This window comes from Myotis brandtii, unplaced genomic scaffold (genome assembly GCF_000412655.1).
Source record: "Myotis brandtii unplaced genomic scaffold, ASM41265v1 scaffold112, whole genome shotgun sequence".
NCBI lineage: Eukaryota > Metazoa > Chordata > Mammalia > Chiroptera > Vespertilionidae > Myotis > Myotis brandtii.
Window position 1 is genome coordinate 9,487,721 of NW_005353838.1, and position 11,571 is coordinate 9,499,291.

At 41.0% G+C, this 11,571-nt stretch overlaps 1 long non-coding RNA gene across 1 annotated transcript in view; it reads right to left on the minus strand.

Annotated features, from left to right (window-relative positions):
• The window catches only part of LOC102246372, a 95,342-nt gene that overhangs the window by 37,777 nt on the left and 45,994 nt on the right, over window positions 1-11,571 (minus strand). Inside the window, exon 3 of the long non-coding RNA XR_001363719.1 lies at window positions 6,661-6,785. This is a non-coding gene — a long non-coding RNA (uncharacterized LOC102246372). The remainder of the gene's footprint in view (window positions 1-6,660; window positions 6,786-11,571) is intronic.

Below are 11,571 nucleotides of genomic sequence, written 5' to 3' on the forward strand. Positions count from 1 at the left end.
GAGGAAGGGAGAGGGAGAGAGAGATAGAAACATCAATGATGAGAGAAAATGATTGATTGGCTGCCTCTTGCATGCCCCTCACTAGAGATCGAGCCCACAGCTTGGGCATGTGCCCTTGACTGAAACTGAACCTGGGACCCTTTAGTCCACAGGTCAACGCTCTATCCACTGAGCCAAACCAGCTAGGGCTCCTATGGCACTCTTAATCCCTACTCTTTCACTCATTATCTTCTAACCATCTTTCCTTTCTTCCTCTTTCTTTTACATTCACCAATACCAGTAATGCACACTACATTTTTCTTTCCTTTTTCTTCTACCCAAATCCAATCAGTGACCATATCCTGTTGATCTTCCCTCCCCAAAATCTCCTAAACAGACCTTCTCCTTTTCATTTTGTCATTTTCTTAATTCAGGCCTTCAACTCTGCCTGGTCTTATTCAACTGTTCCTAAAAGGTATTCACTGATATTAGCCTTATCTCTCTCCAATTCATCCTAGATAGGACGTTCAGAGGGATACTTCCTTAGGAAAGGGAAGTTAGGGATGGGGGAGCAGGAAAGAAGGGAGAGTCACAAGAGAGGAAGACCCAAAGAGAGATATTAAGGGGAGAATAAAAATCCCTGCCATTTAAACCCTCTCCTTGGAGAAGTAAACTGAGTCAAATCTGTATTGCTCACCTCTACTTTGTGGAGTTGATTTGCTTTTGGAAAGACAAAATAAAGTACCAAGTCCTACTCTAAGGCAAAAAACAGTACCCATGAAGCCAGCTAATATCTGGCTTGCATGTTCAATTTATTCTTCATTCATTAATTTTTTTTCTCTTTAAAAATATATATTTTTATTGATTTCAGAGAGGAAGGGAGAGAGAGATATATAAACATCAATGATGAGAGAGAATCATTGATCAGCCGTCTCCTGCAGGCACCCCATTGGGGATTGAGCATGCAAACTAGGCATGTGCCCTGACAGGGAATCAAACCATGACCTCCTGGTTCATAGATGAACCACTGAGCAACACCAGCCAGGCTAATTTTTTTTAAATGAATGAATTAATTTTTTTTGGAGAGAGAGAGAGAAACACTGATTTGTTGTTCCACTTATTTATGCACTCAACAGTTGCTTCTTGTATATGCCCTGAACCTGCAACCTTGGAGTATCAATGCTCTAACCAATTGAGCTACCCACCAGGGCTCATTCATTTATTTTTAATTTAACAAATATTTTTATTGAACACTTAGCATGTGTCAGGTACATTCTAAGTGCTGGAGGATGAACAGTGATCAAAACAGATAGTCTTTGTCTTAAAAGCATTTACAGTCTAGAGGGAGAGCAGATAAATAAAGCAAATTAAAAGATGACATAAGTGCTATAACATGAGGAGTGTATAGAAAGGACACATCGAAGTCAGGAGTGAGGTCAGGAGGGAGGTCAAAGAGGGTCTCCTTAGGGAGGTGGCATTTAACCTGAGACCAGAGGAATGTGCAGGAATTAGCCAGGTATAGGGAAAAGTTAGAGAAAATCTAGGAATGTGAGAAAGTCCAGAGGCAAGAGAGAACATGGTGAGCCCATGGAACTGAAAGAAGAGGGGAAATTGCAGGAAACAAGGTAGGAGAAGTAAACTGGAGACATACCCTGTGAGTTTAAACTTTATCCTAAAGGCAAGGGGAAGCTATAGGAAGGTTTTAAACAATGAATAACCTAATCAGATTTATGCTTTGGAGAGAATATGTGACAGGATGATATGTGAAGTATAAATGGAATGTATTCTCTCCATTTAGCTCTCTCCTTGTGTTCTGGGCTGCCAACCTGCACCATGCCACCCCACCAACACACACACACACACACACACACACACACACACACACACACTCCCCCAGATGCTTTTGTCTGTAGAGTAGAAAGCACATTAATTATTGTGGAGATGGTCTGTTGCTGAGAGAGCCCCAAACTCTACATTACAAAATTCAAATACAAAGGTTTTGCACGTTAACTCAGAGATGAAATCAATGAGATTAAACAATTCACACAAATTGTGAATTGTTTTTCCCTTCTGTGCTGGGAGGGGAGAAGAAATGAACTGATTTGGAAGAAGATACACTCGACAAAAGGAAGAGATGTTCCTGAATTGCCCACTGGGGTTGTGGGAGACATGGCTGCTCCTCTGAGAGATGAAGCTACATGAAACGTATCTGCATGTGCACCCGCCAACCCATTACTATCTGTCAGAGCCAGCAGGGTCCAAAAATCTAGAGGGCACACGGGGCCCTGCCTATCCTGCAAGGATAGACAAGAATGGCATTAGCAGTTCATGCTAGAATTAGGACCACTCCACATAGGACTAGATGGAGAGTTCCCACTCCATCACAGCATAGAGCCAATCACACATGGACCTCCATCCTCTTCTCCACTTCCCTTGGGCAGCCAGCCCCAGGAGACCAAGAGTAAGAGGCAAGAAGAGGGGAGGGAAGGTCTCAAATTGAATTACGAACTGAAATACTTAGGTAATCTCAGTTTCAGACAAATCACTGGATTCACTTTAGAGCATTTAGAATAAATTGGCTGCCAAAAAGAAGGCTGGAGGTTCAAATTCAGACAGTAAATTGCTCCAGGAAAAAATGTTCCATTTTTGCATACCCGAGTGTTTCAGGACTCATGTACCTATGTGGTGTCTTGCTTGTTACAATCACATGGCTACTGTGTGAGGAATGGTTTGAAAGAAAGAATGGATACAGGAAGATAGGGGGGGGGGCGTTATGTAAGGTGTGAGGGTGCAGAGGAAGGATACAAGTTACAGGATATGCGAAACAAAATCAAGAGTTCATGGGGTGCAATTGGATGTGAGAGATAGTGAAAAGAAATCAGTCAGGGATAGCATACACATTTCTGGCTGCATCAATGAATCCATGGTAGTGCCTGCCACAAATTAGGGAGAATTCAGAAAGAGGTACAGGTTTAAAGAGAGTGAGTTCAGTTTTAGTTTAAGGTGGCAATGGAACATATAGGCAGAACTGATTAAAATATAGCTATCTGGATATGAAGGACATGTCAAATGCTGCATAAGGTCAAATAAAGAGAACTGAAAAGAGTCTCTTGAATTTAGCTCCACATCGATCACTGGTTAACCTGGAGAAAGAAATCTGGGAGAGTGAATGGGAAGTTGGAACAGTGAATGGAGATAACTTTTCCAAGAAGTTTAGCTGGCCAGGGATGAAAGGGCTGTAGATGGAAGGGAATGTGGCTTTTTTAACCTGAGAAGGAAGGAGCCAGTTGAGAGGAAGAGGATGAATAGATAGCTAAGAGTGAGAAAGAGTTACTGAGAGTGAGGTCATTGACAAGTCAGGAAGAGATGGGATTCAGAGCACAGGCCAAGAGATCTGCCTTAGATGGGGGAGGAGAACATCTTTTATAATAAGAGGCAAGGTGGGTAAAGATGCAAATTTATAGGTTGCTTATGTCCCATAACTTCTATGTCTCCCCTTAATGAGTGGCAAATAAAACCACCTACAAAGAACAATAGAAAGAGCAAGCATGGAGGTTTGGAAAAAGAGAAGGATTCTTGAAATAGCCACTGGGGATTTGAAAGAAAGAGCAAGTATGTCAGGGCACTGTGGTAAGGCTGCAGACAGCACGGAGTCGTACTTGAGGCTGCTGAGCATGACTTTAGGGTAGCTCGATCTGTGTGGTTGTGTGTGTTTTTCAGCAGAGTCCGGTAGGCCAGGTAAATAAATGGCCAAGGCAGACAACTGATTGCAAGGTACATGTTCAAAGTTTGTCAGTAGATGAAACAGAAGAATGAGGGAGCAATGGAGTTGAGGCCTTGGCCAAGTAGCTTAGTTGGTTAGAGCACTGCCCCAATATGCCAAGATTGCGGGTTCAACCTCCCATTAGGGCACATACAAGAAGCAACCAATGAAGCATATATAAGTGGAATAATAAATTCTCTCTTTCTCCCTCCCTTCCTCTCTAAAATCAACAAATAAGACTTAAAAATAAATTGAGTTGAGGACACAGGTCAGAGGTAAAGTCATAAAGCATGAAATCCTTCCTGAGTAGAGAACAAAAGAGACAGCAAATGGATAATAGGTAAGGAAAAAGAAGAAAGAGTAGAAGTTTTAATAGATTTGGAAAGTCAACAAAGTAAAAAATAACCAAATGAAAAGTACTAGAGCAGTGGTTCTCAACCTTCTGGCCCTTTAAATATAGTTCCTCATGTTGTGACCCAACCATAAAATTATTTTCGCTGCTACTTCATAACTGTAATGTTGCTACTGTTATGAATCATAATGTAAATATCTGATATGCAGAATGGTCTTAGGAGACCCCTGTGAAAGGGTCATTCGACCGCCAAAGGGGTTGCGACCCACAGGTTGAGAACCGCTGTACTAGGGGAACAGAAAGTCATGGGTTGAGAAGTGCTGTGGTTTCTTGATGACAAAGCCTGGGGGTGGCCATGGGATTGGGTGATTGAAACAGAATGGAGAAGGTAATCAGAAATGGAATCAAGAAACTGAGAGGTCAAGCATGCCTCATGGATATACCAAATGTGGCAGGTTGTTGGCAGAATTTGGCATGAAAAAGAATATTATGGGTCCTTTGCCAATATCTTCAATAAATAATGGGTATGGCCAGGCAATTCGTAGAAGACAGCTGGGTTCAAGGGTATGACATAATGGTTCATAGCCTGGGTAACAGAGGGCAGAACTAAGATCTATGGATGTGGCAGCGTGTGACAGAATCTGACCTAGTAGCCTCCACTTGGGAGGACTGCTGAGGAAGCAGTGTATTTGTGGGGGAAAGCCAGGTTTCTTAGGGCTAGAAAGCTAAAGAATGTTCAGTGAAAAGGCTAGGGTTAACCCGGACTTTGTTGATGATGGAATGGGATTCTTGAGATCACAGAGGAAAAGTTTAGCACAGCATGGAGTGGGTGGCTGAGTCAAGTATGAGGATAGAGGTCATAACAGGATAACTCATTGAAAGGGCTTCCCTTTTGGGCACATCAAGGACATCAAAGGCCTGAGGGGTGGTGGGTTTGACAGCTGCAAAGATACAGGAGAATTGGTGGGTCAGGCTTCTTAAGATTCAGCATTGTCATGGTATGTCACACCTCCAAGACTCCTGGGTCCCAGGAAGGAATGAGCTGAGTCTTGATTCCAGGGAAAGGCTCAAAGCTAAGAGGTGGCTCCTGGCCTGTAGCTCTGGATGGTGTGGGATGGGATGGCCTCTGAGACTCACACAGACTCAACATTCCAGCTTCCTTCACTGCTCACATTCTGCACTGTCTCAGTGCCTCTCTGCCTGTTCTTTTTAGGGTTTGGTTTTGGTTTTGTCTCAAAACTTAAAGCCCAGGGAAAAGCAGCCAGTAAGTAACCTTGGAGCACCAGGAGTTGTTCTGGGAAAGGCAGATAGCAAGTCATCATAGCATTAACCAATTTTAATACAAGGAAAATAACAAGGCACTTCTTCAAGGAAGATGTGGTGTTTAGAGTAATTTCCTGGAATGTTTACTTTAGTTAAAAAAAAAAAAGGAGAGAGAATATAAAAAGGACTCTGATAGAAATCAGACTTATGGTTGTCAGAAGAGAGGAGGTTGGGAGGCTGGGTGAAAAATTCAAAGGGATTAAATATAAATTGGTAGTTCCAAAATAATCACAGGATGTGAAGTACAGCATAGGGAATATAGTCAATAATACTGTAATAACTATGTACTTAAAATATTAGGGGGACCACTTTGTAAAGTATATGATTGCCTAACCATTATGCTACATACATGAAACTAATACAAAATAATATTGAATGTAAACTATATTCGAAAATAAATAAAATTAAAAAGACTTTGATACATTACCAAATTGAACTTTTCTTAAATATGAACCACAATCCACTTGGCCTTGGGTTGGTTTATTTACGTGCTATATTTATTTTCACTCCCCACGGTGAGTCTTTTTGTTTATTCAAAGGGTAAAGGTCACATTTTAGCTTCTGTCCAGGTCATTACACATGAACAATTTAGTGTTCTTTGGAGCACTCTAGAGCCTTTTAAATGCCATATGTTGGAAGGCACCAGCTTCCTATGTTCTCTCTGTCAGCGGATTTTGTTGTGAACATCTTGCTGGAAGACTCCATTTTATTGTTTAATGAAGAGATTCATGATACCAGAAAAAGTAAAGGTTTAAAAAAAATCTTTAGTGGGGCTTTGCTGTAAACGATAAAGATCTTCTGAGTGTGTTCCACTCCTTTTCTCTTGAATTATTAACTCAGCCATAAGTTACATGCTTTTAATGAAGTGTTACCTTCATGCTAACTTCCTAACCTTCAGTGCAGCATCTGGTGACATGGTGATGACTTCACAGCAGGTTCAAAGCATTGGTTGACAAAATGGTCAGTAAATAGCATCATTATATATCTTAAATGAATCCAATACTTAGAGAAAACCAGGTGGCTTGCTGTTTGGCTGTATCAGATGCCAAGCATAATGATGCATATAATCATCTTATCTGGCACTCTGTATGACACAGGAATATTGATGGCATTATAAGATTCAGAAAACACATCTAGCATGAGTGGTCAGTTTCCTAATTCACAGATTATCAGCTTATCATTAATTCTTTCCATCTCCATATAAATGATTAAATCCATTTCAAAAAATTGTCAACCATCATACCTTAGGTTCTGTTCATTTCTTCAAAAAGGAAGGGTGAATTGGGGGCAGGCTGTTGATAGGTGTTTGCTGCTGTAGAAGCCAGTCTGCTTTGAGGTGTTCTTGCATTTTTTCATCTGTGCTGCCATCTAGAGAGAAGAATTAGAAACACACAAAATAACCTGAAAATCCCAAAATGGGACTTGAAGGAAAATGGATACTGCATATTGATTTGTAGAAAACTGTGAGAAATATCAGAGATTTGATGGTGATAATTTTGTCCCCCAACCCCTCTCTATCCCTCTCAGACACAAAACAGGATTTGGATGTCTGTTTATCGGTGTTTATGCCAACATTCCAGGCGTTGCTGGGGAGCCATTTCCTGAACTCAAATTGACCTCTTCTTACGTAAGTAAAATGCAATTGTGTTAACATTCTGGGACCTCCGAAGTGGAGTCATTTTTCCATAGTTAAAAATTGCTGTAAATGCTCACATTCTGGTTTTCATTATTTGGAGATAAAATAACAGGGAAAAACGAGAGGAGTCGGGGGAGAGAGAGAGAGAGAAAGAGAGAGAGAGAGAGAATGTGAATGTGTATGTGTGTGATTTAACAAGGTGTCCTTTGAACACAGTGGGACAGTTTCCTGAAGTCAGTGTGTTCCACAGCACCTACAAGCTCTGCAGGATGTTTACAGGTGAAACATTGGTCAAATAAATTTGGGGAATGTGAGGCAAAACCTTTTTAAACAGTTTTCTTTAGTATAGGCAAGACTTTCAATAGCTTTTAATTTACTAATGTACACTGTGAACTTGTAAGAAAGGTAAATGCTAGGCAAAGTTCCCTTAACCTGACCTTGAAACCCTAGAACTGATGTTCTGTGGAACAGACTTAAAAAATAGTACAACAGCCTGGCTGGTGTGGCTCAGTGGTTGAGCATCGACCTATAAGCCAGGAGGTCACAGTTTCAGTACCAGTCCAGGCGCATACCCAGGTTTTGGGCTTGATCCCCAGTAGGGGGCATGCAGGAGGCAACTGATCAATGATTTCCTCTCATCATTGATGTTTATACTTCTCTCTCCCTCTCCCTTCCTCCCTTTGAAATCAATAAAAACATTGAAAAAAAATAGTACAACAGGGAAAGGAAGTTGGGCTGCTGCATGCACAGCATGTGCAAACATAGCAGTTCTCCCTCACATCTGCCCTATTCCTCATCTCTGTCTAAATATTTTTGAAGCTTTGCTTTGGTTTGAGTAAAGATTAGGCAATTTAACTACCTTTTTTCCCCTAGCAAGAATGTTATAGGATTTGTTTGATAAGTATTACTTGAAGTAAAACAAAATAATTTTACCTATAATTTAGGGTAGATTTTCTCCCTCAGCTTACATGTCAAATAGCAAGAAGATGGTCTTTATACTGACACATTTAGTGTGCTTTAACTCTATACAAGGTACCACTGCGTGGGAGAATAGGGAGAGCTGAGTAAAACGTGACTCTTGTCAAGCCATTAAATAGGTGGAGGAATACACTTATATACAATCTCTATATATAAAAGCCTAAGTGACCAAACAACTGAACGACCAGTTGACTGGTCGCTATGACACGCACTGACCACCAGAGGGCAGATGCTCAATGCAGGAGCTGCCTCCTGGTGGTCAGTGCACTCCCACACCAGGAGCACCACTCAGCTGACCAACGGGCGCCAGACGCAGGGCTCACGGCTGGTGAGCACCGCTGCGGTGGTGTGAGCCTCTCCTGATTGGGAATGACTGGGTGTGAGCCTGTGGCAAGCAGTGGGGCCAGGATGAGCGAGAGCGGCAGGCAGGAGCGGCAGGTGGCGCTAGACTGCTGGTTTCAGCCCAATCCCTGCAGGCCACACCAAGGGACCCCACCAGTGCACGAATCCATGCACCAGGCCTCTAGTTTACTATAAAATCCTTTCAAAAAACAATTCAACTGCATAAATTTAAATATCATATTGACTTTATTTAATGATTCATGAATTGGTCAGCATCCCACCTAGAAAACAGAAAGATGCTCCCAGGAGCTGTATAAATGGAAGGATTTTATAGGCTGAAAAGTGGGAAGAACAAGGAAAGACCAAATTGTTTCAGACAGGGTCACCTTTCTTTAAGGCAGCGGTTCTCAGCCTGTGGGTCGCAACCCCTTTGGCAGTCGAACGACCCTTTCACAGGGGTTGCCTAAGACCATCCTGCATATCAGATATTTACATTATGATTCATAACAGTAGCAACATTACAGTTATGAAGTAGTAACGAAAATAATTTTATGGTTGGGTCACAACATGAGGAACTGTATTTAAAGGGCCAGAAGGTTGAGAACCACTGCTTTAAGGCATGAAAGAGGTCTACCAGGTGGATTATCTCACTAGTGCTGACCAGAAAATTATAGACTGATCAATTAAGATTACATTCCTGGAAGAGGCTGAAATTGCAATGAAGTTAGGTATCAAGTTTTAGTTTACTGACCTTAGCACAAGGGACTCCATTTGGGGTCTGTTGTCTTTGTTTAAACAATCCCTTATATAGATAAATAATGGTCATACCAGATTCTTTCATTTTAAGTGAAATAACAGAATTTTGTTTCTGTGGAACAAGGCCATGTTCACTCATGGAACAAAATAGCCTTAAAGTTATCCTGTTGAAGTAGTATCCATTGTCAGAGAATTTCACCTTATTTAAAGAAATATTAAAATGTCAATGGCCATAAATATTTTTCTGAATTAATTCTAGAAAATGACATTCTTAATAAAATTAAGTGAACATATTAATGTTTTTTAAAAATAATTTTCCTAAACTTTAGGAAAAGGACTATATAATTCATACTTTTGACTCAAGAAGTAAAGTTTCTGTTTAGGTGTTAATAAGGATAATGATAAAACATCATCTTTCAAAAGGGCTACATATTATTTTCATTTTATAGAAGCAATTGGGCTCAGGGAAGTGAATAGGTTGTAAATGGTAGAGTTGGGATTTAATTTCATTCCTACCTAGACCCAAGTCCATATTATTTATTTCCCTTATGGTGGGCAGAGTAATTTTAGAAAATGTTTGTATACTCCCTGATTTCCATAACCTAAAAATATGACTTGCTGAAGTGAAATGGGATAGTTTACCTGGGATTTAGTCTCCTATAGATAGTAGACTATAAGCTTTGTGAGAGCAGAAACCATTGGACCATATCTGTTCTCTTTACCATATTAAACCCAGTACTTAGTACATCCCTGGCAAGTTGGTCCTCAATAAAAATTTGTGCAATGAGCCCTGACTGGTTTGGCTCAGTGGATAGAGTGTCAGCCTGCGGACTGGAGGGTCCCGGGTTTGATTCTGGTCAAGGGCATGTACCTTGGTTGCGGGCACATCCCCAGTGGGGGGTGTGCAGGAGGCAGATGGTCGATGTTTCTCTCTCATCGATGTTTCTAACTCTCTATCCCTCTCCCTTCCTCTCTGTAAAAAATCAATAAAATATATTAAATTTTTTAAAAAAAAATTTGTGCAATGACATACACACAAATGATAATGTTTTGGACTAGGGGTGGACACACATTAACACCTTCAATATCCTATTGAAGTTTTTTGCAGTACAATTCACAGTTATGAATCTGTAAAGATTCATAAGGTCTTTTCTCTCATGAAATTATCTGAACCTGGTCATGGAAAGTTTCCATATTTGCAAATGTATTTTCCAGTCAAATTTCAATAATTAATCAATGACATTGGGAGTCAATTTGTGGACGATTGAGAATGTTCCCCTACATAGTTGTTTGGTCATTCTCTAGCAAATTAATTCCCTGAAAATGGATAAAGGAAGTAGGGCCAGTGCATGAAATTGGTGCACTGCTGGGGCACCTAGCAGCTGCCGGCTGCCAGCTGCCGGCCGGGGCCTCCCTACCTTCCCCCCGCCAGCCCACCCCCTGGTGAAACTCTCAGAAAAACTCTGGTTGAGGGGACAATTTGCACACTATGCTTTTATTATATAGGATATTCTTAGCATCCTGCTTCCTAACAGATTCATAATACATGTGGAAACTGAAGAAAGAAAGGAAAGATGGAGGGAAGGAAGGAAGGAAGGAAAGAAGAAAGGAAGGAAAGGGAAAGGCAGGAAGGAGGGTGAATGAAAATGAGAGGAATCTTGACTTTAGCCTTGGGTTGGCTGTGAACTTGGGCCAATCATTTGTCCTTTCTGTTCCTCAGTTTCCTTATCTGAAAGCCAGAGATGTTCACCTAGATCAGTGGTCAGCAAACTGTGGCTCGCAAGCCACATGTGGCTCTTTGCCCCCTTGAGTGTGGCTCTTCCACAAAATACCACGTGCGGGCACGCAGGTACAGTGCGACGGAAACTTCGTGGCCCATGCGCAGAAGTCGGTTTTCGGCCTGGGCGAGTCTATTTTGAAGAAGTGGCGTTAGAAGAAGTGGGGGGTGTCGGTCGGTCTGGCGACGGGAGACGCGGCGCAGGCGGGCTCTGGGATATGCTTGATATTTATGTGAACAATCATTTTCAAGCATGAGCCTTATCAAGAGTAAATTGAGAAGTCGTCTTATTGATGAGAACCTGGAATCGTGCTTAAAATTAAAAACAACAACATACAAACCTGACTTATCCAAACTTTCCAAGGAGATGCAAGGCCATTGTTCACATTAGTGTTTGTCAGTCATTGTCATGATTTAATTTTATGGATATTGTAAGGTAAATTGTAAGGAATTTAATTTCATCAATAAATAATATCATTATTAAGTATGATATCAAGTTTTATTCAATGTACCTACTATTTAACTAAGACTTAAAACTTTAAGTAAAGTTTATTAAGTTAATTTTCGGGAACGTTGTGGAGTGAAAGAAGATGTAGTGTCGAGGATTGAGAAAGGTATGTTGAGATGGTTTGGACATATAGAGAGGATGAACGAAAGGAGATAGA